This window comes from Microcebus murinus, chromosome 8 (assembly GCF_040939455.1).
Source record: "Microcebus murinus isolate Inina chromosome 8, M.murinus_Inina_mat1.0, whole genome shotgun sequence".
NCBI classification, from domain to species: domain Eukaryota; kingdom Metazoa; phylum Chordata; class Mammalia; order Primates; family Cheirogaleidae; genus Microcebus; species Microcebus murinus.
The window spans coordinates 60,771,691-60,796,801 of NC_134111.1; positions in this window are offsets into that span (position 1 = coordinate 60,771,691).

Genomic DNA, 25,111 nt, shown 5'->3' on the forward strand with positions numbered 1-25,111 from the left:
GCCTCTGCAACTGGCTTTCTCCTGCAAGTGCCACCAACTGCCAGGGAGGTCAACTTGCACAGCCCATTACAACTTTGGCTGACACAATTGTACAGGGCTTGGCCAACTCTTATCCACAAGTGCCACCTACTGGTCTGAAAACTAAACTGGACATCCCAATGAAATTCATACTGTTATAGAAGTGCACAGGGCTGGGGGACAAGATAAAATTGCAGAGTCCTCAATCTCCCCTTCGTGCCAGGAATCAGGGAATCTGCCCATATGCAGAGTACAAACCGTTACAACCTACAAATAACCAACATTTGCGAAAACCATCACATTAAGGCTATCTATAACCTATGAATTCATCACAGCCTTGACCCCTTAAAGGACCCACAAGGAAAGTCAACAGTCTTTACCTGACATACTACAGTCACACTCATAAGAGTCACATCTAAACAAAAGTAAAAGAAAAAATAAGAATTGACAGTGTCTCCAGATGAAAAGAAATCAGTGCAAGAATTCTGGAAGCATGAAAAGACAGAATATAATGACCATCCTCCACCCCCATCAAAGGATCTTATCAGCTCTCTAGCAATGAACTTTAACAAAAATGAAAATACTGAAATGACAGATAAAGAATCATAATATGGATTGTAAGGAAGCTTAATGATATCCAAGAAATAATGGAGAATGAACTCAAAGAAACTATAAAAATTATTCAGGACATGAATAAAAAAAATTGTCACAGAGGTAGATATTTAAAAAAAATAACAGAACTTCTGGACATGCGCAAGGCATACCATCATCAGATAGCCAAAGTCAAAATGAAGAAGAAAATATTTGGAGAAGATAAATAAAAGCATCAAATGACTTAGAAAGGAAAACCCAAGAGACTAACAAGATTCTCAGCAGAAACCTTATAAGCTAGAAGTGAGTGGGGGTCCTATCTTCAGTCTTCTCTTCTTCTTCTTCTTCTTCTTCTTCTTCTTCTTCTTCTTTTTTTTTTTTTTTTTGATGTTACTGGACCTTCAGAACTTCAGTCTTCTTAAACAGAGTAACATTCAGCCAAGAATTTTGTTATCTTTCAAAACTAAGTTTCATGAATGAAAAAGAAATAAAGTCTTTACCAAACTAGGCCACAAAACAAGTCTCAATGAATTTCAAAAAATCAAAATCATATCAAGTATCTTCTCAGTTTACAGCAGAATAAAGCTAGAAATTAATTCTAATAATAAATCTCGAAACTATGCAAATACATAGAAATTAAACTAACTGCCCCTGAAGGAGCCTTGGGTCAATGATGGAATCAAGATCTTCCTTAAAATTCTAGAACATATATAATGGCTTATTGGTAATTGAGCAAAATTAAATATTTTCATTGACTGTTGAAATGGTAAACATGAGACTCAGAACTTGGAACATACTATATCAAAATACTTATAAGAGAATGACTCAGTGGGATCCTCCTGCTTAAAAAATAATCATCATTTTTTTATGAATGAGTATTATTGATGTACAAAGTTTTCATTTTAGTAAGGCTCCTACAACTAATATATAAAGTATATGGGAGAAATGACTTTCACTTTCTTTTTTACTGAAATATATTTAGTATCTACAACAGTACCCAAAATATAGTAGGTGCTCAAAATATGTGCAATAACTGAGAGAATTGATAAGTGGAGTATAACTAATGATGACCTAATAATGATTATTCAAATTTGATAAAGAAAAATTGATATTAATGTTACTTAGATCACTGACAACTATAGATCACTGTACTAATAAAACAAGCTGGTATACACATTGCAAAATTTGTACTACATGTGTTAATGTGGATGGGCCAATATTTGAAATAGATTTTGCTATTACTATATCTTCAATAATGTCTTTTGTTAGTACCATTTTTTAAGTCCTGTACCTTTGATTTTAAATTATAAATTGGATTAAATACAGTGTAACCATCATTTGTTTAGTTTAGTGTACCTTTTTCAATTTGTTTGTTTTGGTTACTTTACAGTAAATAGTAACAAATACCTGATCCATAATCTTTGGGTTGTGGTTTTCCATATCTTGGCCTTTAAGATAAGCATTAATTGTAATTCAGGTACTGATTCATTTGTACCTTTATTTATAAAGCTCTTACATGCATAATTTCCAACAATTGTTTGTATGATGATTTAATTATCATGGTTGAATTTCATTTTATAATGAAAAAATAGAACAAGTAGGGAAGAATAGTCTTTAGTCCTTTTTAAATGGGTTTTAGTAAAGAAAATTGAGCTCTAGTTCTGCATTCAGTGTTAGATTTCACATTTTAAGAACAATACTAACACACTTTAAATAAGGCCTTAGTTCAAATTTTCAGAGGACAAGACAACAAATATGGAGTTAGTTACATAGGCAGATCTGAATTAGAATAAATCAGGAGACACTACCCAATGATATGTTGTAGTTCAAAGAAAGGAAAACTTTCTTATAACTCATTTACTTCAGAAATAAAATATTTCATGTAATATAGTGAGTGCCACGTTATCAGAGAAATTCAAGCAGAGGTACCTATTAAGACATAAGTGATAAAAAGAAGCAAAAATAATTCTTAATGTCCTGCAGGTATTATACTCTGTTGCTTCTTGCATTCAGATTATCTATTTACGCCCTTCTAAAGATATTTGAGTTTCGGACCCATAGGATGAGGTAAGAAGAGAGAAGAGATAAAAGCAAAGATGGGTGGTAGAGTGAAAGAAAAGGAATGAGAGGGTGGGGTGGGGGGAGAGAACACACATGCATGTTTAAGCAAGCATCTGAGCCTTAGATGGTGCTGCTGATCTGCATATTATGAGAGTTGCTATCTATGTTTTGTGCTGGTTGAAGGAAGTGACAGAGATTTTAGTGTGGGATGGAGAGTGACAGGGAGGACGGAGAAATGGAAAGAAAGGATGCTGCCCAGAAGACTGAAACTTAAGGCACTAGAATTCTCAGTCCTAGCTTCTATGTTCTACTTAGTATAGAAACTTGAAAACATTGGACCTTAAAAGATCATCTTGGCATGGGTAATGATAAGTATATCATTTTATCATACTGTGGCCATGTAGAATTTAAGATTAGGGGATCTTTCTATTTTCTATATACCCTGTAAGTCTTCTGCAATCATCGAAAAATAAGAAGAATTATTACAAATATTGAGATGAGTTGTTCTATCAACCTAGAGGATTAAAAAATTTAGATTTAATAAGCAAAAATAAGTTGTTCATATACATCTAACTTTTAGTAGTAAGATCATATATATACACATTATACACATAGAAAGAATATGCATATACAGAGAGAAAAGTCTATAAATGTGTGTATATATATGTGTTGTTACAAAAATTCACTTTTTCTTACTTTGGAGGCACGATAATTCTTATATAGAAACTTAGCAATAGTCCCTCTCAGGAGCGGAATGCTGTGGGGAAGCAGATGGGAAGGACTTTTAATTTTTACTACTTTCTTCAATATTGCTTTAAATTTTGCAGTAAACATGTGTTACTTTGTTATTATTATTACATGGTATTTATAATATTTCAATAAATAAAATCATCATTACTTCGTCTGTTGTTCTCACCCCCTGCCTTGACTGCTATGTAAGAATTGATTTCGTGTGTGTGTGTGTGTGTGTGTGTGTGTGTGTGTGTGTGGTTTCTTCCTTGATGTATCTTCAGAGCCAATAATAGTACTTGGCATAAGACAGGCACTGAACAAATATTGAATTCCTGAATTACTGCAAAATAGATAGGATCATATTCTAAAGAAAGGGATAGAATTATTTCATTCATGTTTAATGAACAATAACATGATATCATTTAAGTGGTAAATAGTAATACTTGATCTTTTTATCTTTGATATTTTATGACATTAAGTAGTCTTTTAAAAGACATATGTCAAAAAAGTTTGACAAAGAAAAAGACATGTTAAAAAGTTTCTATCACAATGATTATAATCAAAGAAAGAAAAAGTTCTGTCATTTACAGGGTAATCTACTTTATGTAGAAATTATGTTAAAGGGAACTACCTTCCACATGGATGGCCCTGGGTCTCATTGTCATAAATAATATAGCATTGAGATTTTGAATATTAATCTCCCCCTAAAGTTATTTGTAAAGTAAGTGCATTGTTAATGTATTAAAAGTATTAATCAGCTAAATGCAATCATTTCAAATCTAACCCAATTTTGACAAGCTTGTTTGCTGTTTCATCATGTATAATGCATTTGGGAGTCTCAAAATTCACCATGTCCTGGGCCTCTTTCAACCTCTGAGAAATTCTGATGGGAAACATCTGAACAAGCCAGATGTCGTGAAATTTTTTCTTTTTTTAAAACCTTGTTCTAAGAAGTTATTTATAAATCCTTACAAAATGAGACACTTAGACTCTACGTGTTAATTCCTGATGTGTATTATCATTTTCTCTATTTATCATATTTTATGTAGAGAACATTAAATTTAGATTTTCAAGTCTAAATTTAATTTTTTTTCTCTCTCTCTCTCTGTCTCTCTCATCTCATTTTAGAATTCACTGAGGATACTGACTAGGGGGGAAATATATGAAAAAATACCAAATTTAACTTGTGAGCTCACTGAATGAGCCAAGCGCTCTACTATATGCTCTTATGTATGTGATTCCATTAATATTTCACTAAATATTCTATTATACATGGACTTGAAAAAATGGTTTAAATGTGTATAAAGGTTAAGAGGAAAATATTAACTATTTTGCTTATTTCCATGTTTGAGTTTATGTTATATCAGCCAGAAATAGTCTTGCCACTCCTACCTGGAGTAGATTACACTTTGTGGTTTTTTGTTTGTTTGTTTGTTTTTTTCGACTATAGGAAACAGAACCTTTAGCAATTAAAGTGATAGAGACACATCAATTGTTTTTTGCATTTCCTTAGTAAGGCAATGCTTAACAGTACCCATGAATTTCTGGCACTCTTTGCAGCCTTTAAAAGAAGTTGCTAAGCTTTACCCACTTGAGCATTTCCGAACCCTAAATCCACCTATGCTGAAATCTATTTGTACTTATTTGTGCCTTATTATTAATAGAAGCACAAAAGGGAATGTGCTTCCTTAGCTTATCTGCTGATACAGGAATATCACAAAGTAGATAGGATTTCTAATCAAGGTAGCTTTAGGCTTATGGTTCACAGACATTAATTATACTGTTCCAGCCAATACTATATAGTTTATCTTCAAATCTTGGTGCTCCTTCCTTAAAAACAACTGCCTTAATTTAGTACTTCCATATAGTTCTTTGAAAAGGGAAAAGTCATTATTTGTGCTAGAGGACTTGGGTACTTTTTGAGATAGTCCTAAAGATATCCAATAATAATATGAATGACTATCTTTACTTAATTAAGAAACAATAAAATCAAACAACAATCAATTCCTTTAATATAACTGCCACTGACAGTCATATTGTTTGTTAAAATAATTGATTTTTCTATTTCTTCAAAAAAGGCTGTTTGATTTTTTGACAAGGATTGAGTTGAACCTGTAGATTGCACATAGGGGTACTGGCATCTTAACAATATTAAGCCTTCCAGTCCATGAACATGGAATATCTTCCCATTTATTTAGGTCGTATTCATTTCTTTCAGTAATTTTTTTGCAGTTCTCAGTTTACAAGGCTTTAACCTCCTTGGTTAACTTTCTGGATATTTTATTTTAGATTTTATTTTATTATGTTGAGGAATTCCTTCCTTGATCTCTGAGTATTTAGTCATGAAAGAATTTTGAATTTTCTTTTTTTTTTTCTACAAATGTTATACTGTTTAATGCAAAAGGATGAACCGCTACAAAAGCATCATCTAATCAAGAAAGAACATTGTATCAGGCTAGAAGCCCCAGTGTGTCCCTTTCCAAACACATCTCACTCTTCCTTTCCATCTTCAGAGGTGATCACTATTGTTCATTTGCCATAAATATTTTCTTACTTTATAGTTTTACCAATTTTGTATGCATCCCTTAATAGCATAGTTTAATTTTGCCTGTTTTTAAACTTTTTAATGAATGGAATCATACCTTATATTTTGCTGCTTTTTTCATCATAATCTTTCTTAGCTGCAACCATTCTATTGATTTAAATGTAGTTTATGCATCTACTTTGTTGTATAATAATTATTACACAGTATATTTATCCAATTGTTATCCATTCTACTTTTGATGAACTTTTAGTTTTTGGTGAATAGAAATAGTGCTATTATAAACAGTCTTATGCATATTTACTGGCGCATATATGCTACTAGCTTCTCCAGGGTAAATACCTAGGAGTGGAATTTCTGGGTTGTAGGGTATGGAGAGCTCTGACTTAATCAGAAAATGTCAAAAAGGTTTGCTAATTTACTCTCCCATCAGTGGTATCCAATGCTCCACGTGAGCAGGTATATGTTTACAGTTCTGGTGGAAAGTCCTATGTGGCTGGTGACTTCATGTGGTAATTTCTTTTCTTTTTGGCCCTGTGGATCCATGAATGCCTAAGCAGTGAGGTTTCCCAGGGCTCAGGTTGAGTATAGCTCAGACAAAAGACAATAGCTGTCAAAGACATCCTACTGAGCAGTCACATCACCATAACATCACTGAAACATTGCTAAAGATATAATTTTGAGCACTTGTCATAATTTGACAAAGCACAACTAATTGCTTTGGACAACCTTAGCAAAAAAACAAGAACAAAATATTTGTTGACAGTCTGCCATTTAAGAAATCATAATGTTTCTCTATTTCCTTTCAGGCTTGGCTCAAATGACTATTTCAATTTTTTACACAGTTGTGGTAGTCACAATATAGATAACATTTTGTGTTTTGGTCTATTCCCTTAGAAAGATAGCATGAATATTGTTTACATTGCTACACAAACTTTCTAATAATTATTATTCACTGTGTAATAGTCTGCCAATAGAGAAATAGTCGGGGCGGGCTTTAGTGTCCTCCAACCTCATTCTTCATTCCCCACAAGCAATATCAAATTAGCATTCAGTCTAAGTAAAAAGAACATTCATTCTATCTAAATTCAGATTTAAGTCCATTCTCCTATCTCTTACAAAGGAGTGTACACCAAACCCCTACCACATAGAAATTCTGGCAGAAGTTGAATTTTTGTCCAATGACTTCAATTGAAATGATCACATGGTGTATTTCTTCATTCTATGAACATAGTGTATTACTTTTTTTTATGGTTAGCCACTCTTGCATTCCTGAGATAAATCTCATTTGGTCATGGTGCATAATTCTTTTAATATACTGTTGGATTTGGTTTGTTAACATTTCTTTGTTCCAGGGATTTTGATTACAATTCAATCTCTAAAATAACTTTATTTGTCTATAATTAGATATCTGTTAGGAATAGTAAGGGAATATTTAGTATGACCGACTAATATCAGGCACTATGATACAGTGTGTAAAACTGTGTGTGTGTGTGTGTGTGTTTGTGTTGGGGGAAGATATGCTTCTTGTCATCTATAGCTTACAGTCTAGAAAATTGAGAGTCTACATGCCTTCCTTCTTTTTTTTTTGTTTTTTTCTGGGGGCCGGAGGAGACTAGGGTATCATAGTGTGAATCAAAACAGTATTAACAAGAAAAACAAAAAGATGCGTTACTCAGTTTTGCAGTCTGAATCATTTGTATGTTTTGAGTCTCTTTTTTGAGTAACACATTCTAAGGTGACATATATTTACATTGAAACTTCATTCAATTTAAATTAAATTAAAAGTAACATAAGCTCACAAACTTTAATTTTGGGTCTTCCTTGTTTAATCAGGGACTGTCAAGAATTAAGTGCAAATTAAGTGCAAATAAAAGCAAAATAAAATTCCTACCCATTTGTTCAACACATTTCCTTGAAAGTAGATATTGTCTTTGTAATTTGTTCAGTTATTTGAGTGAATATTTTACTTTATTTTGCAATATTTATTTGTACCTTTGCACATATGATTAGTAATTTCTATATGAAGTAGATTTTTAAATACAACATATTATTTAAGTGAAGCTATATTAAATTTACATGTTTTATCAATATGAAAAAATCAGGTTCAAGAAATGAATATTTTTTATCTCTAATATTAGATTATCTACACCCTATGTAACTTTGCTGGCACACACACACATTAACACTAAACATATACATACATTTTCTATAATTAGTAATTACATAATGCATATATCAATATCATTCTACATTTGTCATACAAATATATTTACACATACATGTGTAGAGATGTACACATTTATTTTCCTGAATTATATTTAGGGATTTTTGTTTTCACATTTGACACATGGTAAAAATAATTTTAACCTTGGTTTTATAGAGTGGACTTGGGGTGAAATTACAGAAACTTACTGATACATTATTCTATATCACTGTACTTTTCATTTAAGAGTAATAAACTTTCATTGCTTTAAGAATTTTAAGGCCAGTAAATTAACCAAACAAATAAATTAGTTAATTACTAAAATATAAAAAAACTACCTGGCAAAAACAAAAGATTGTGGTAAACTCAGTCCATATTTAATTCATATCCTTTTCTATATACTAGGAAAAGAAGAAAAGGCAAAATAGTAGCATAAGCCCACTGAAAATAAAAAATTAATAGATAGATCACTTTAAAGAAAGATAATGAGAATTCTTCAAATTTCTGAAGCAGTTATAATTTTCTAGAATACTAGAAACATGGAAAATTTACTTGGATAATTTTCTTCCCCAATGGAATAAAATATAATGCATTAATGCAATAAAATGCATAGGTGAGATTAACAGAATGAAATTAAATCTTCACATGCAAAAAGTAAAACATTCAAAATCAAACCATATAAAACTAAAACAAGTTAAACCAAGGAAAGTGCCATGGGTGTGATGTGGTAGAAGAATCAGACCTGTTGCCTCTCTGGTTTGAGATGCAGAATTTGAATCTCTACATAGACATGTCAAATTTAGGACTTTGGCCTGCATGAAATATACAGCTGAAACAAGCCTCTGAATAATACTGGTTCCTGGGATGTTTAGGTTCTTTAGTATAGGAAGAAAGAAAAGAAGGAAGGATGGAAAGAAAGAAGGAAAGAAGGAAGGAAAGAAACTCATCTACTTACCCAGGGAAACAGAATATTTTAGTAGTTTAAAATAGAATAGAAAATAATCTTGAAAGTACAATAACTAATTGAGAAAAAGAATGAATTAAAATGAAAAAAATCAGTTATTTAATACATATGTCTATAACTGTCTATGTACATGTACAAACATATTTACACATTTTCTTGATGCAATATAAATTATTGTGGAGAGTGACATGACCAAGATGGTAAGGTAGGACATATCAGCCTTGGTAGCAAAATAAAAGGGAGAACAATTTACATATAAAAAATTATTGTTTATGTATATCTAACAGGACATGAATCATGAAACATCGTCACTTGTCTTATTGGTTCCTATATCAGACTCAAATTGAGATTGAAATAACAGTGTATAACATTGAAATGTGTCAAAGTGATAGTAACATGAGAATATGGAAGGTAGAAACAAGCTTAAAGGTCAGCTATGTCTATATCTTCCTTCTAAAATGGAACACATTCCATAACATCCATGACCAGTGTTCATCCAAGTTCAGCTGACCACTTCCCATGACAGGAGCTCACCACTTTGAGAGACTGACTTGTTGGAGCTCTAATTGTTATGGTGATATACCACTTGCATTGAACTGAGACTCGTGTCTGAATAATTGTCATCCATGGAAATTGCTTTCGTCATCCACAGCAACGTAATCGAACTAGTCCCTATTTCCCATCACAATACATCAAATATCTGCAAGTATTTTTCTTGTATTCTCCTTAAGTTTGGCCCTATATAATTGAAATATCTCAATCTTTCCAATGTTTCCTCATATTATACAGCTTCAAGACCTCAAGGCAAATCTTATGTTTTATAGACTATAACTTATAACTATCATTTTAAAATATGATGGCAAGGAAGTCTAAATAAGATATTTCACATTTAATTGTGTCATGATAGGGTGTTGTGGAGATAACAGCTATTTGGATTTGAACGTATTTTTTTGTGTCTCCTGCTTTTTATTAAACTAGATTTGTTTTACTACAAGCATATTGCATTTTCAAATTCATGAAGAAGTTAGTCATTTGATTATTTTTAGTGCTGTTTCCTATTAATGGTTTTTAAGCCTTCTGGAACCTTTACCTGTGGATTTGTTTCTTTGAATATAACTAAAGGAACTTCACATTTGTCATTATTAATCTCAAACAGATTTGGTGCATGGATCTAGCTTATTAATAGGATTAACAGGTATGCATTCTTTGGAATCCTGATTTTACTAATTTAAGCTTTCTAGCCCCCTTATAATTGTGTATGATTCATCATTTAAGTAAAAATTCTTTCTAAAAATTTGTTCTTGAGTTCATATGTAGCTCCTGTGATCTAGGACAGTCCTCCCTGGTCTTTAAACTTTTGTATGCTCTAATAGATCAGTGTTTGTGTCATGCTTATTATAAAATATTTTACAGTATTACTTCTGTTCCACCTAGGCAATTGATGCAAAATTTTAATTTTTATTGGATGAAGCCAAGGAAAAAGTTTAGGAACACATTTCTAATGTCATTGCATAGTATTGACATTTTATGACAGTCATCTTAACATTTTCCTAATTATACCAGCATCTATATAAAATGTCTTATGCAAACTGTCCATAATGAAATGTTCTTCAAACCTTCAGTGAAAGAAAGAACATTCTTAACTCAAATTGATATTTATGTTAAATATTAAAAAGGCAGATTATTGGTACAAGAATTTCCATATCATATCATTCTTTCTTAAATTTATACTTAATTCACTATGCAAATTCCATATAATCATGCCATTCTTTCTTAGGTTTCTAGAAAACACCTGTTTAACGTAATCTGAAATTTTGCCAAAGTATATACTTGTGTATCTAAATAGATACAGAGAAGAAGAAAAAAGTCAATAACAATAAATAGAAATTACTGTAGTGTGGGGTTAGCATTAACAACTGATCTTTAATTACAAAGATGTTGGTGAAGTTCCAGCCAGAGAAATATGCTGGGTGGCTATGCTAGGTATTTAACTGCATCCTTGTTTTCTTTTTGTAATCTTGGTTTAAGTCCTTAAACAACAAAGGACATATTTATTCCTTTGTTTTCTTGCTGTGGATAAACAAGTACCATGCTACATATCTCAAAGTCCTTCACGAAACATTTTTATGACAATTTAATACCCGTGATATTTACCTGCACAGCAGTTAAGCACAGCAAACACTTTCTGTTAAGTAAAATGCTTTACTAAACAGAAAAGAAAAAAAAGTAAATTCTCTCTAGAACACAATCTTATAGAAATGCCATCCTCATTAAGAAATACAGATATTTATCTGGACTCCATAGGGTTCATGGGATAAGTTGAAACTAGGTTTGTACTGCAGTTTCAGTCATGAGTGCTACATGCACAATTCAGTTCCTGGCCTATAGAATCTGTAAAATAATGAATCAATTTCATGTCCTCCAGAGAGTCCAAATTGCTTAGGAAAAGATTCTTGCTGTTTTCATTTATGACAGAGACCTAGAATACTCTCTCTTCCATGCTAAAATACAAAATAATCTTCTCATTTTTATCTGTATACATATGGCATTATGATATATGACATTTTCACACAAATATATGCACATTTTTCATATAAAAGGTAATTTTTTAAAATAGATTTAAACTCTGAGGTCTAAAAATCAAGAAGCAGAGGCAGAGTATATTCAGTAGAGTTCAATTTTTCTCTTTAGACCCTCAGATTGTCTTTACTGTTTGCTTATAGATCACAACATCACATGAAAAAAATAACTCAAAATCTATTAGAGATCTAACTACAAAATTCTTAAAATTTTTTTTCTAGAAATTAAAAATTCTTAGAAAAACACAGGTGTATATTTTTATGGCTATGTATTCAGCAATGGATTTTTAGATATGACACCAAAGGCACAAATGATATGAAAAAAATTTAAAAATTTCATGCTTCAAAGATGATTATCAAAAAAAGTAAAAAGACAATCCACAAAATGGTAGAGAGTATAGATTACATATATGATAGAGAGCTTGCATCCAGAATATGTCAATAACAATAAAAAGACAAACCAATTCAAAATCAGCAAAAGCTTTGAATAGACATTTCTCCAAAGAAGACATAGAAGTGGCATATAAACACATGTAAATATACTAGCATTATTAGTTATTAGAAAAGTTCAAATTAAAACCATAATGAGATACTAATTCATATCTACCAGAATGTCTATAATCAAAAAGATAAGCAATAATAAGGATTATGCTGAGGAACTGGAAACTTTATACATTTCTGAGAAACTGGTAAAATAGCACCACACTTTACATACAATTTGGCAAATTCTTAATGAGTTACATAAAAATGTACAATATGATCCAAGAATTCTAATTCTTGGTATCTAACCAAGAAAATGTTAACATATCTATGCATAAAGATTTGTACAACAAATGCCTATAGCAGGATTTCTTCAAAATAGCAAAAACGTGGGAACAATTCAAAGGTCCATCCCCTTGTACGTAGACAAACGCAAACACACTAACAACTACATATTGCATGGTTTCACTTATAACAAGGTCCTGAAAAGGCAATATTTAGGGATGGAAAATAGATTAATGATGGTGATTGAGCAGAACTGGAAATGAAAATGGGGAATGGCTTTAAATAAGCATTAGGGATTTTTTTGAAATGATGGCAAAACAGGATTTTGGTGATTGTTGCATAAGTATAAATTTACTAAAAATTTTGAATTGTACACTTAAAACAAGTGAATTTTATGGTATGTAAATTATACCTTAAGAAAGTTGTTGAAAGATTCACATGTTCAACATATTGAGAGTTTTCTCCAACCCACAAGAAAAAATGAGTATCTTACGGGAAAATATGGCAATCAGAGGTAAAATATATATAGCCAATATGCATATATAAACACATGCAATCTCAGTTGTTAAGTAAAGTACAGCTGATATAATTTATTCTATTTTACTTTTTATTTGTTGTTCTATTAATAAATATAGAATCAGATACTTATAAGACTATAGAGGAAATCAGTAGCAAGGAGGTTAGCAAACTTATTCTGTAAAGGAAAATACTAAGCTATACTATCTTAAGCATAATGCACATGACATAGAGTCCTTGTCAGAACTACTGTGACTGTGGTCAGAGACAGTATGTAAACATATGGGTGTTCCAGAAAGTCTTTATTTACAAAAAATGATGGGAGGCCAGATAGGGCCTAAGGGCTGTAGTTTTTCTCAAATGTCACTCTTACAGAAGAGGCTTATGGGAATTTAACTTAGATTGTCCTTACTTTTTGGAGACAAATTAGTCAACTATCAAAAGTTTGACTTACTTCTTTTTCATACGTAAATTCTACTTTTAGGGTTTTGTTCCAAGGTAAAAATCAGAGCAATCTTGTATATGATATGAAATATTATGTAAATATCATATATATGATGTGTGTATACATATACAAACATACACATATGTACATAATCAAATGCCATTTTAATATCTAAAACTTAGAGGTGATAAAATAAATTTTGATATCACCATACAATGAGACTCCATACAGCCAAAACTATATATTATGAAAATAGATATTTATTGGCCTGGGAATATATTAAAAATATATCAACAGAAAAAAATACAGTTGTATGGATTGTAATGATTCTGTTTTTCAAAATAACATGTATACATATTTGTATATGATTTATATAGCTGTAGTTTTATAGGGGCAAGTCTAAAATACATGCTTCCAATTTCTAAAAGTATTCTTACCTATAGGTATAATTTCTGCTAATTAAATATTTTAAAAATTTTATTTTTGGTGTTCTTACTTTTCTATAGTGAATATATAGAGCAATACTTGACATGGTAAAGTAAAAATCAGTATTGGGACATTTTCTTTAATAATTAAAAACATAAAAACCTGTTCTTAATATACTGATTTGAAGTTTCTAGTTAATTAAACTTTTATGAATACTCACTATATCACTACAACAGCCAACAACATAAAAATGAACTGCATAACATGTTACTTCAAAACTCAGTTAATTAAATATTCAAATCCATGCCTAAACTTGAAATATGAGTGATTAAAAGCAATCAATTTTGAAAGCCATTTCAAAAGCACTACCGGTTGATTCCTTGTAAAAATTGATCTGAATCACTAAGTTACACACTTTTAATTATAGCAACAAACATATTTCTGTTACACATTATTTTGTACTATCATTTATTAATTTTCCCCACTATCTTTCAAATGTCAGCATAGTCTAAATCATTTTAATTGCTAAATTTCCTTCTCAGGACTACTTAAAAATAAAAACACCATTCAGGTAATTAGTCTGTCAGTGAGGAAAAAAAAAAGATAAAAGCCTGATTAGCTAGAATCCACCTTATCAGAAACTTAACTGTAGTTTTGGGAACACAAGTAGCTTCTGGAAGAAAAAAAGAGCAAACAAACAAAATTCCTCCCCCTCAAAAAAAATAAAAACTTTGGAAACTGCTTTTTTCCCTTAAAAATCAAAGCTTTACATTTCAATCCTTTCTTACATCCTTTTCCCAGGACTTGGAGAACAACTTCACCTTAAACCCTTCTTTCACTGTTACTAGTCATGGTTAATGCCTCCACTTCTTAGCTTTGAACCTTTGTCATCCCATGACTGAGCTGCTCAACTCTACTAGATATAAGAAGCATCATTTCTTCTGTTATTTTTTCCTTCTTCACTTAAGTCCTTTAGCCATGTAAATATGTTCTCATTTCTTCATCTTAAGAAAATATTCACTCCACAACCAAACTTCTCAAACTTCACTACATGTTTTACCCACTTTATTAATCTATATTATTACTATCCTTCTCTCTGAATTTGTCTTTTCTCAATCATTTCTCCTAAACTCTTTCTCAGGTTCTGACTCCTCAACAGCGACGTTCAATGCAATAAGCACGTTTTAATAATAAGAAAATCCCGGCTGCTCCAGTGATACTTCTATGAGCTCAGACAAGCTGCTTAACCTCTCTGTCTTAGTTTCATGATCTTTAAGATATTTTGTGGGCAAGTTTTGAAATATTGAGAAAATGAATGCGAAGTAACTACTCAACAATTTGATATTCTTTAGAGCAGGTATGGAATAAATAATAGATATAATTTTAAAATTTAAATTTATAATTTTAAATGTGCTAAATTGATTAACATCTGTGGATAACTTTATCACCACTTTAATTGTTCAAAACTTGTCTGCAAAGAGATATGAACGGCTAATAAGCATACGGAAATATACGTAACATCAGCCATCAAGTAAATGAAAATCAAAACCATCTCGTGCTCATTAGGATGGCTATAACAAAAAATTCAAACAATAACAAGTGTTGGTGAGGATGCAGAGAAACTAGAACCCTCGTGTATTTCTGGAGGGAACATAAAATGGTGCATCTACCTTGAAAAATAGCCTAAATAATTTCTCAAAAGATTAAACATAGAGCTAACATAGGATATATTCATGAAGTTACACCAATACTGGGTAAGGGAAAATTTTTCTGATATCCTTTGTCTTTGATTGTTCTACCCTCTTCTCTTCCAGTTCCTCATAGACCTGGAGAAGTCATAAAGAATATGATATTAGATGTGTGAAATTTTCATTTCATTCTCTCTTCCTACCTGTAGAAAGCTTTCGCTGGGAGGATGAGGGAGTCATGTAAAAATTTAAATCAAATTTATAGTTTTGATTATTACATAGGACTAAATATTATAATTTCTAAATTGAGACTGTTTTAGTGAAATTTAGTGACCATGAGAATTTTAATTATCTAAAAATGATGAAAAAAAGTCTTCTAGGAGGAGGAAAAGAATTTCTTCCAATGGACATATTTTAAAGTTGCAGTGGGACACAAAAATAAAGTTCTTCTAATGGCAAAAATAACAGTGAGTATGAAAGATGTCTGCAGTAAAATCATAGCCCATCATAAATTATAAAACACACAAAACATTACTTTTTTAATAAAATTTAAATTTAATGTGGGATACATCCGTATTCATTTTGTTTATGCCATGAAGTACTATCTTTAAAAGCCAGAATTCCAATGGTGGTTTTAAAGAAGCCATGTTTCTTTTTCTTTTTTTTTTTTTATTTCGGTATATTATGGGGGTCCAAATTTTAAGGTTTAAAAAAATCCCCTTTCCCGCCCTCCTCCCACAAGTCTGAGTTTCCAGCATGACCATCCCCCAGATGGTGCACATCTCACTCATTATATATGTATATATATATATATATATATATATATATATATATATATATATATATATATATATATGAAGCCTTGTTTCTATGAGCTTAAGCTTGCCTGGAAACATTCAAGAGACTTTTATGAAAAAGAATTCAAAGAAAACATTTAGACGTAAAAGTTACGAGCTGTGGGTATTAACACAGATTTTAACTGATGCCTTAAGGAAAACTGGACTTTTACATTGTTCCTGATATAAAATCCTGCACTGAATTCTAGTTGCTCTAACTGGAACTCTGCTGTTCCTTAACTTATCAATGGAATTGTTAATATTCCAATTTCATAAAAATTACCCCCCCCCTTTTTTTCTTTTTGCTTATTTTTCCCTACAGGCCTGAATATTGTTTCTAAAACCCTCTCCACACCAAATGATTTGGAAGGTATTGAATATTCCCATACAAACTCTGCTTTTTATTCAGACACATGTCAGGCATTCACACAGTAGTTAGCCAATGAATAAAGAATATATGTTGATGTTAAATTCAGTCAACATTAATTTATATGATCTATTATTTTATATTGTTATTGGAAAATGATGACATGTCTGCAATTATTGCCTATTATCTGTTGTGTACTCTGGATATTATGCTCTGCCTGCCACTGCAGATTTCCCCCAAGAAAACATCTGTCAATAGGTCAGCCACCCTGGTGGTTGCCTTACACCACTAAGTAGATTAGGTTCCAGATCCTTTCCACCTATGCTGAAATGGGTCATGCCTCACTGTGTCTCAAGCTATGTCATATTCCATGGAACTACTTTCCTGAAGACATTTTAAAATTATCTTTTCAGAGTCAACATAAGATAGCAGATGGATAATCTGCTTGAAGGCAGCTGAGGTCATATATCATTAGGCATCTGAGAAATTCTATATGTAACCAAACATCTGCATTTGAAAAATAGAGCTGAAAGCTTTCCAAAAAAGTTCTCAAACCCTAATTTCTTGCCAATTTAACAACTGAAAAAAATGTAGAAGAAAAGGTAACCATGAAAAGAGAGTCTGTGAATTTTTGAACTGAAAGGGCCCTTAGAGATCATGTTTTCCAACTCAATAATTTCACAGATGGAAAATGGAGCCAAGAGAAATTAAACATTTCACATAAGTTCATATAACTAGTTACTAACAAAAGTGTGACTGAAGTGCAAGTTTTGTCCCAGTCCTTTATTACCATGCTGCCACCCTCAGCCTACCCAATATATTAAATACTCTGTACACAATGTAGACATCAAGACTGCACTCTAAATGTAATACCGAAGTCTCCAGTCATTTTTAACGAAGTTTCTGTAATCATATTGGAAAAATGACAGTCAAAATTATCTTTCATATATGCCCAGAGAATGCTTTCTCCTGAAGGAAATATTCGATATCGGATTAGGATAACAAGATCTTTTTTAAATGAATGCTTCCATTTGCAAATTAAATATTTAGAGCATCCCAGAAATGTGTTGGCATGAGTTCACATTTGAATAGTTCTTTTCCATTTTATAAGAAATAGACTAAGAAATAAAGAAATATGAAAAGGGGGTTAAGTTGTAGCATCCCTGGAAGCTAAGGTAGATCATTTTCTAAATGACAGAAACCGTGAAGAATGTTTGACAGATAGAGGTTAGATGAGGCTCCAGACAGATTGATAAATAGTCTTCCTGTAACTGTATAGTTTAATGGGAAACCAATGGAGATGATGGACCACTGGGGATTAGGTAAAATGGGGCAAGCACTGACAAGTGGATTGGTAAATTTGATTAAAGTTCTTTGGTCCAGTGTTTTTTATCATGGATGTGCCAGTGTGGGGCATTATTGATTGAAAGGTGCTATAGATAATTATTGGATTTATGCCAGAAATGCTAGAAATCGGGCCATGCTCTCAATAGTCCTGCATAACAGAGATCTACCCCATGTCTTGCAGCCTTGTAATTTGAATGTTTAATTGATTATTCATGTAGGTAAAACTAGTTTATTAGTAACTGAGGCTAGAACCTTAACTCCATTTTTCATATAAATATAAATTATTTCTGAACAATTTTAATATTTAATGAATTTTAAAGGAATGCAATTGCTGTGTATATCAACAAAATACCATGTTTTTTTCCAAGGAATAGAATGAGTCATTCCTTATTTTGGAAAATTGTTTCTTGTGTATGTGAATGGGCTGTCACACATAGTGGTTTCAGTCTACACTTGCAGCCATTGCATTCACTGAGATTTTCTACATTGAGGTGTATGCATCTGGTTTCTTCAGTATTTCCACTAATATAGTCATTGCCAAGTTTTTGTGTATAAAAATGTATTAGTTTTAGTATAAATTATCCTACTTTTATTTCACTTTTATGTTATATTTAAGGAATTGTAGTTGTGTATGTGTGTGTGTGTGAGAGAGAGAGAGTGTGTGTGTGATATCTAGTCACAATTCTGAATTTCATTTCAGGATAGTTAAGGGGATTAATAAAATATTTGCTTAAAAATGAGGCATGGTCTGACTGGGTCGCAAGCCACTGTTTCCATTGCTGTTCTGATGAACTTAAAGGCATCTGCATTGGCAAAGCTCCTTGGAGTCCGCAAGAGGCAGTGTCAGCAGCCGATAAAGCTGTAGATCAGCAATCACTGGCTCAAATGCATACAAAAGACAAGAGGGGAGTAGGGAAGTGTGAATTGGGCAAATAGAAAACATTGAAAATTCTGCCCTATAACTTCGAGGAAATTCCTCCTGATCTCTAGTTGACTGTTGCTGTGAAGTATAATAATTCCCTGTATTGAATGTTGATGTGCCACCAAGATGACACCATTTCAAAGAATTAGTGCCTAGCTTGGTAGATACCCTTCAGCATTCAGCTTCTTCAAAGATTACTTCCACTTTAAACAGCAGCTCCTTCTGTGTGATTTTATCCCAGACATCACATAACCAATGTCTATTTGAGGTGGAGTATAAATATGGACGCTATATTGTGGCATTTTAACTTTAGATTGCCTCCTAGGTGTTGCCTCCCTCTGACCAACTTGACGCCATCGTCCCTTCCACAGGTGTTGATCCTTAAAGGCAATCCCTGATTAAAATTCTGCCCATTAAACTCAATCTCAGTAGATGCTTCCCTGAGAACCAAAAACAGAACACTTGATGCTCTTAGGTTATTAAGTATGAAATATCCGATTCCCTTAAGTACTAAGTTTGACAGTTGATATTTCTGACATTTCATTTGACAATTCTTGTTTTACTTTTATTGTGAAATTCCATCATCAGGCTTTCAAACACATGTTTTAGTTTGTGATTATCCTTCAAAGTTTTTTTAGAGCAATTTTTGTGAAACCGTAGATAAGTCGAAAATTCAGTGTTGTTGTTGAACATGAGTTCCATCGTGGAACAAATGTAACACAAACAGTTTGAAATATCAACAAAATGTTTGGAAAGGATAAGGTTAATGAATTCATAGTACATTGATGGTTTGAGAAGTTCAGTTTCGGTGATTTTAATCTTGAAAATGAGCCACGTGAGACCAAGGTAGATGATGCTGAGCTGAAAGCTGTAGTGAAGCTAATCCATGTCAACCAACATATGAATTAACAGCAAGGTTTCATGTTACTACTCCAACAATATTGGACCATTTGAAACAAATGAGCAAGGTAAAGAAGATGGATAGACGAGTGCCACGTGAATTAAATGAGCATCAGAAGAGAAATCATCTCGAAGCTTGACTTTCTTTACTGTCACAACATAAAGACGAACCATTTCTAAACCATATTGTTTACATGCGATGAAAAATGGATTCTTTTTGACAATCTCAAGCATTCAGCACAATGGTAGGATAAAGATGAAGTTCAGAAAAACAGTCCAAAACTGAATATTCATCAAAAAAAGATAATGGTGTGTGTTTGTTTGTCCAGTGATGGTATTATCCACTCCAGCACCATGAAACCTGGTCGCTTGATTACAGCTGATGTCTACAGCAACCAACTGGACAAAGCAATGAGGATACTTATGATTAAGCAGCCAAGATTGGTCAAAAGAGACAGGCCAATCCTGTAGGAAGACAATGCTCAACCATAGGTCACACAAAATATGCTCAAACTACAAAAAATGGACTTGGAAACTCTGTCATCCACAGTATTAACCAGACCTTGCACCAACTGACTACCACTTCTTCCAGGCTTTGGACCACTTCTTGCAAAGAAAAATATTCAATTCTCAACAGCTGTGGAAAACACCTTTTGAGATTTTATTGCCACTTGCTTTTCAGGCTTCTTTGCTGCTGGTATAAAAATGCTACCATTAATATGGCAAAACTGTGTCAATAGTTTAGGTGCATACTTTGATTAATAGTACTGCTACTTGTTCGAGAAATAATTAAGTACACTGTTGATTTGAAATTGGACATTTCACATTTAATGTCCTAATACTAGTATTTCATGACATCTTTCAGACAAAATGAAAATTTGTGAATTCTTATGTAAACTCTTCTGATTTTTAACTGTTGCCAGCTAATTTAAATACTTTTCTCTGTAGGCTACATTTAGATCACAGTTAAAAAGATCATAATTCATGATTTTCCCAAGATAGTTGTCCCAGGGTAAACATCAGTAGAACCCCTTTCACTGTTGAATGTGTCCCAGTTTAGACAACAAATGAATTTTATATCACTTTTTCTTAGACCATCAGTTTACCACTTCTGCTCAAGAAACGAGGGTTCCTGAGGCGGCAGGTTTCTGCCAGCCTCATGGGCCACTGATTGCCATAAGATATCTAGAGTATATTTGTTCCTACACTATGTGTGTGGTTGGCAGTCTGGTGAAGTTGGATGAAAAGAAAAAGCCATTTTAGTGTCAGAAATGGCAGCCAATAAACCAAGTTTGGCACAATGTTTTGACGAAACCACTTTCCCAACAAGAGAAAAAATTCAAATTTCCCTGCTGTGTTTATTCATGTTCTTGGCTTCTTTGCAAGTCTATTTAGTCAAGTAAATTCTTTAACTCAGCTGGTACAAAAAAATCTTCCACTTTAACATCTTAGACGAAGTGAGTGTCTAATGTCTTTATGTCTCCAGGAAACATACACAGAACTGATTATATAGGAGACCTCAAAATAAATATAAATAAATGCAAAATGTAAAAATCAAGGTAAACATATAACTGAATGAAATGTAAATATTACATTTTCATAAAACTATAAACAAAGAAAAGCAAGTTACTTGGTAATTATTCATCAATTAATTAGTTGATTAATGTAATTTGAAAATAATACAGATTAATTTCTGAACCAGAGAATAAGTAAAACTGTAATGACATAATGCCTAGAAAATAATGATATTGAAAATATTCCATATCACAAAATATGGGATGCAGCCAAGTAGAAATCAAAGCCAAATCTACAACATTAGGTGCATGCATTTAATTTTTTAAAAATAAAAATAATAGAGAAATATGGAAACAGCCTAAATGTCCATCAGTGGATTAATGGGTAAAGAAAATATGGTATATATACACAACGAAATACAATTAAGCCATAAAGAAAAAAAGTGAAATCATGTTATTTGCAAAAACATAGATGGAATTGGAGGACATTATGTTAAGTGAAATAAGCCAGGAGCAGAAAGACAAATACTGGTGTGTTCTCACTCACATGTGGGAGCTAAAAAGAAAAAATTGATCTTATGGAAATAGTAGAATAATGGTTATTACAAGCTGAGAAAGGTAGCAGGGAGGTGGAGATAAGTAGGGAATGGTTAATGGGTATAAAAATACAATTAGATAGAAGGAATAATGTCTAGTATTTGGTAGCACAATAGGGCTATTATAATTAATAATAATTTATTATATATTTTAAAATAACTAAAAGTGGAATCAAAATATTCCCAACACAAGGAAATGATAAATGTTTGAGGTGATGGATACCCCAATTACTCTGATGTGATCATTACACATTGTATGCATGTACCAAAATATCATATGTTTCCCATAAATATGTAAACTACTATGTATCTATAATAATTAAAAATTTTAAAAGTTTAAGAAATGAAAGATTTTAGAATAAGTAAAAAGAAAATAATAAGGCATTATTTCAAAAACATATAATGTATTTGTAAGCCCAAATTGCTTTTTTGAATAAATCAAAATAAAAATGTTTCTTTAATACCCTGAATAGGATATATATATATATATATATATACACATATATATATATACACAGTGTGTGTGCTTATATACATATGTATGTGCATATATGATTGTATTTGTACACATATATACAGTGGGAAACCAAACTAACTTTGCTGAGAGGCATGTTGAAGAATGGGACTAATCAGATGTGCTAATTACACTGTCAGGCACGACTGAGGTGCTTATGAAGATTTATGAAGAATAGAATGTGAAAGTAAATCTGATATAAAATTATGGAAAACAGGATATCCTATTTTTGATATCGTATTTTTAAATTAAGTAAGCTCAATATAACTACTTGATCCAAATTTAGCATCTGCTATTAACTAAAACTAAGGTGATGTATGACAGCTGTAGCTTTAGTATAAATAAAACTGTAAGCCCCCCATATTTTTTAACCTCCTTCCCTTCCCAAACCCCCTACATTTTTTATAAGTACCTGCTGGCTACTCGCATGCATTCAGGCTATTATTTGTATATTAACTAAATCCTATATTAGTTAAAAATATACTACAGTATATATATTTATGACAATCTTGACGGTATAAATATTGTGGTTCAATATATTTCTTATAAATTATCATCATAAAATTTTTTATCAGTTTAGTATATTTTGGTAATTTGGTCTAAACAAAATTATTTCAAAACAAGTTTATTAGAAAATTATACATATATGCCTCAATTTTCAATAATAGCACTATTAATGATATTCTTTCTCTCTTTTACTCTGTCATTGAGGAAACCAGGAATTGAGACCAAAAGAAAAAGCCCATTCATAAATACAGAATTATGTAGTTTAAAATTCACTATTAGCTAACAAGCTAAGTTAGTAAGTACACAATAAGTGTTTGCATTACTAGGAAAAGAATTAACATGGTTCATATCTATTCGTAATGGCTAACACATAATGTACAATGAATGTCTGCCACGCACCATTCGCCTAGGCTATAGGCTTTAGATATACTGTCTCACTTAATTCTCAAAACAACTCTATTTGGTTGGTACTAAAGTTCTTTTCATAGAAAAGAAAACTAAGACCTAGAGATGCAAATCCATTTGTCCACAGTCACGTAATTAGTAACTTATTTTACTTCATAATTATAGTAAGTAGGAATAGAGGAGGAAACACTGATTACATTTTTATTGTACACTTTTTTACTATTAGATATTTTAAATCAAGTTTATAATTACATATGTGTGTATTTATATATAAGTTGAATATCCCTTATCTAAAATGCTCAGTACCAGAAGTGTTTTGCATTTCAGCTTTTTTTTGGATTATGTAAATTTGCATATACATAATGAGATATCTAGGGGATAGAACCCAAGTATAAACACAAATTTGATTTATGGTTTATATAAACTGTATAAACATAGCCTAAAAATGATTTTTATAATATTATTCATTTATTTATTTTTATTTACTTATTTACTTTGAGATAGAGTCTCATTCTGTCAGGTTAGAGTGCCATGGTGTCAGCCTAGCTCACAGCAACCTCAAACTCCTGGGCTCAAGCAATCCTCTTGCCTCAGCCTCCCAAGTAGCTGGGACTACAGACACAAGTCACCATGCCTGGCTTATTTTTTTGTATCTACTTTTAGTTACCCAGCTATTTTTTTTCCATTTTTAGTAGAGACAGAAGCTCGCTTTTGCTTGGGCTGGTCTCAAACTCCTGAGCTGAAGCAATCTACCTGCCTCAGCCTCTGAGAGTGGATTTTTATAATATTTTTAATGTTTTATGACTGAAACCAAGTATGTGTATATTGAGCCATCAGAAAGCAAAGAAATCTCTATCTCAGCCACCAATGTGAACAATCTGTGATTATTTGAGATCACCATTATTTCAGACTGTGAATTTATATATTTATAAGCAATCATTTTCTTACACATATCCACAATTAAGTGCTTAACAATAAAAAATATAACTTACCATTTGACATTGAAAACATAATGCATTCGGGATAACCAAGCAGCAGAGTAGCATCAACAGAATACCTGTATCCCCTGTTAAACAAGAGCAATGACAAACGGTAGCTGGCTTTCAGTCTCCACAGACAGTGCTTTAATTTGATTAAAAACTTACTCTACACTGTATTTTTTGTAGGTGAGAAGAAACATCAGAAGCAGTTGAGGGACCAAAAGGTGGCCCTCTAGGGATGAAGAGGGTTTCTGCTGGATGACTTTTAAAAATGTTTTCTCCAGTCATCTGCCTCATTAACAATGGTTCTTATTTTAGAAGTCTTTCTTTGATTTTAAAAGCTGGTATGATTTCTTATTCCATTAGTGATGTATGCTGCTTCTGTCCTTTAATAATCCCATTACACCTTTACACCATGTTGTCTATAGGCACTTTATCTGCAGCATCAACAGTGTCATCTTCATCATCACTTTTCTCAAGATCACCTTGATTCAGAACCATTTCAGATATTTTAATATCAGTCAAGGAATGAACAACTGGAGCCTAATTATCAATGTTAAAAACTTTGATAATCATTTATTCCAGCTTACTGACAGACTCCGAAGATATGTTTTTTGGATATATAAGGAAGTGAGACTTTTTTTCTCACATGACATGCAAAATCCTTCAAAGTCACTGTGTTGTTCATCA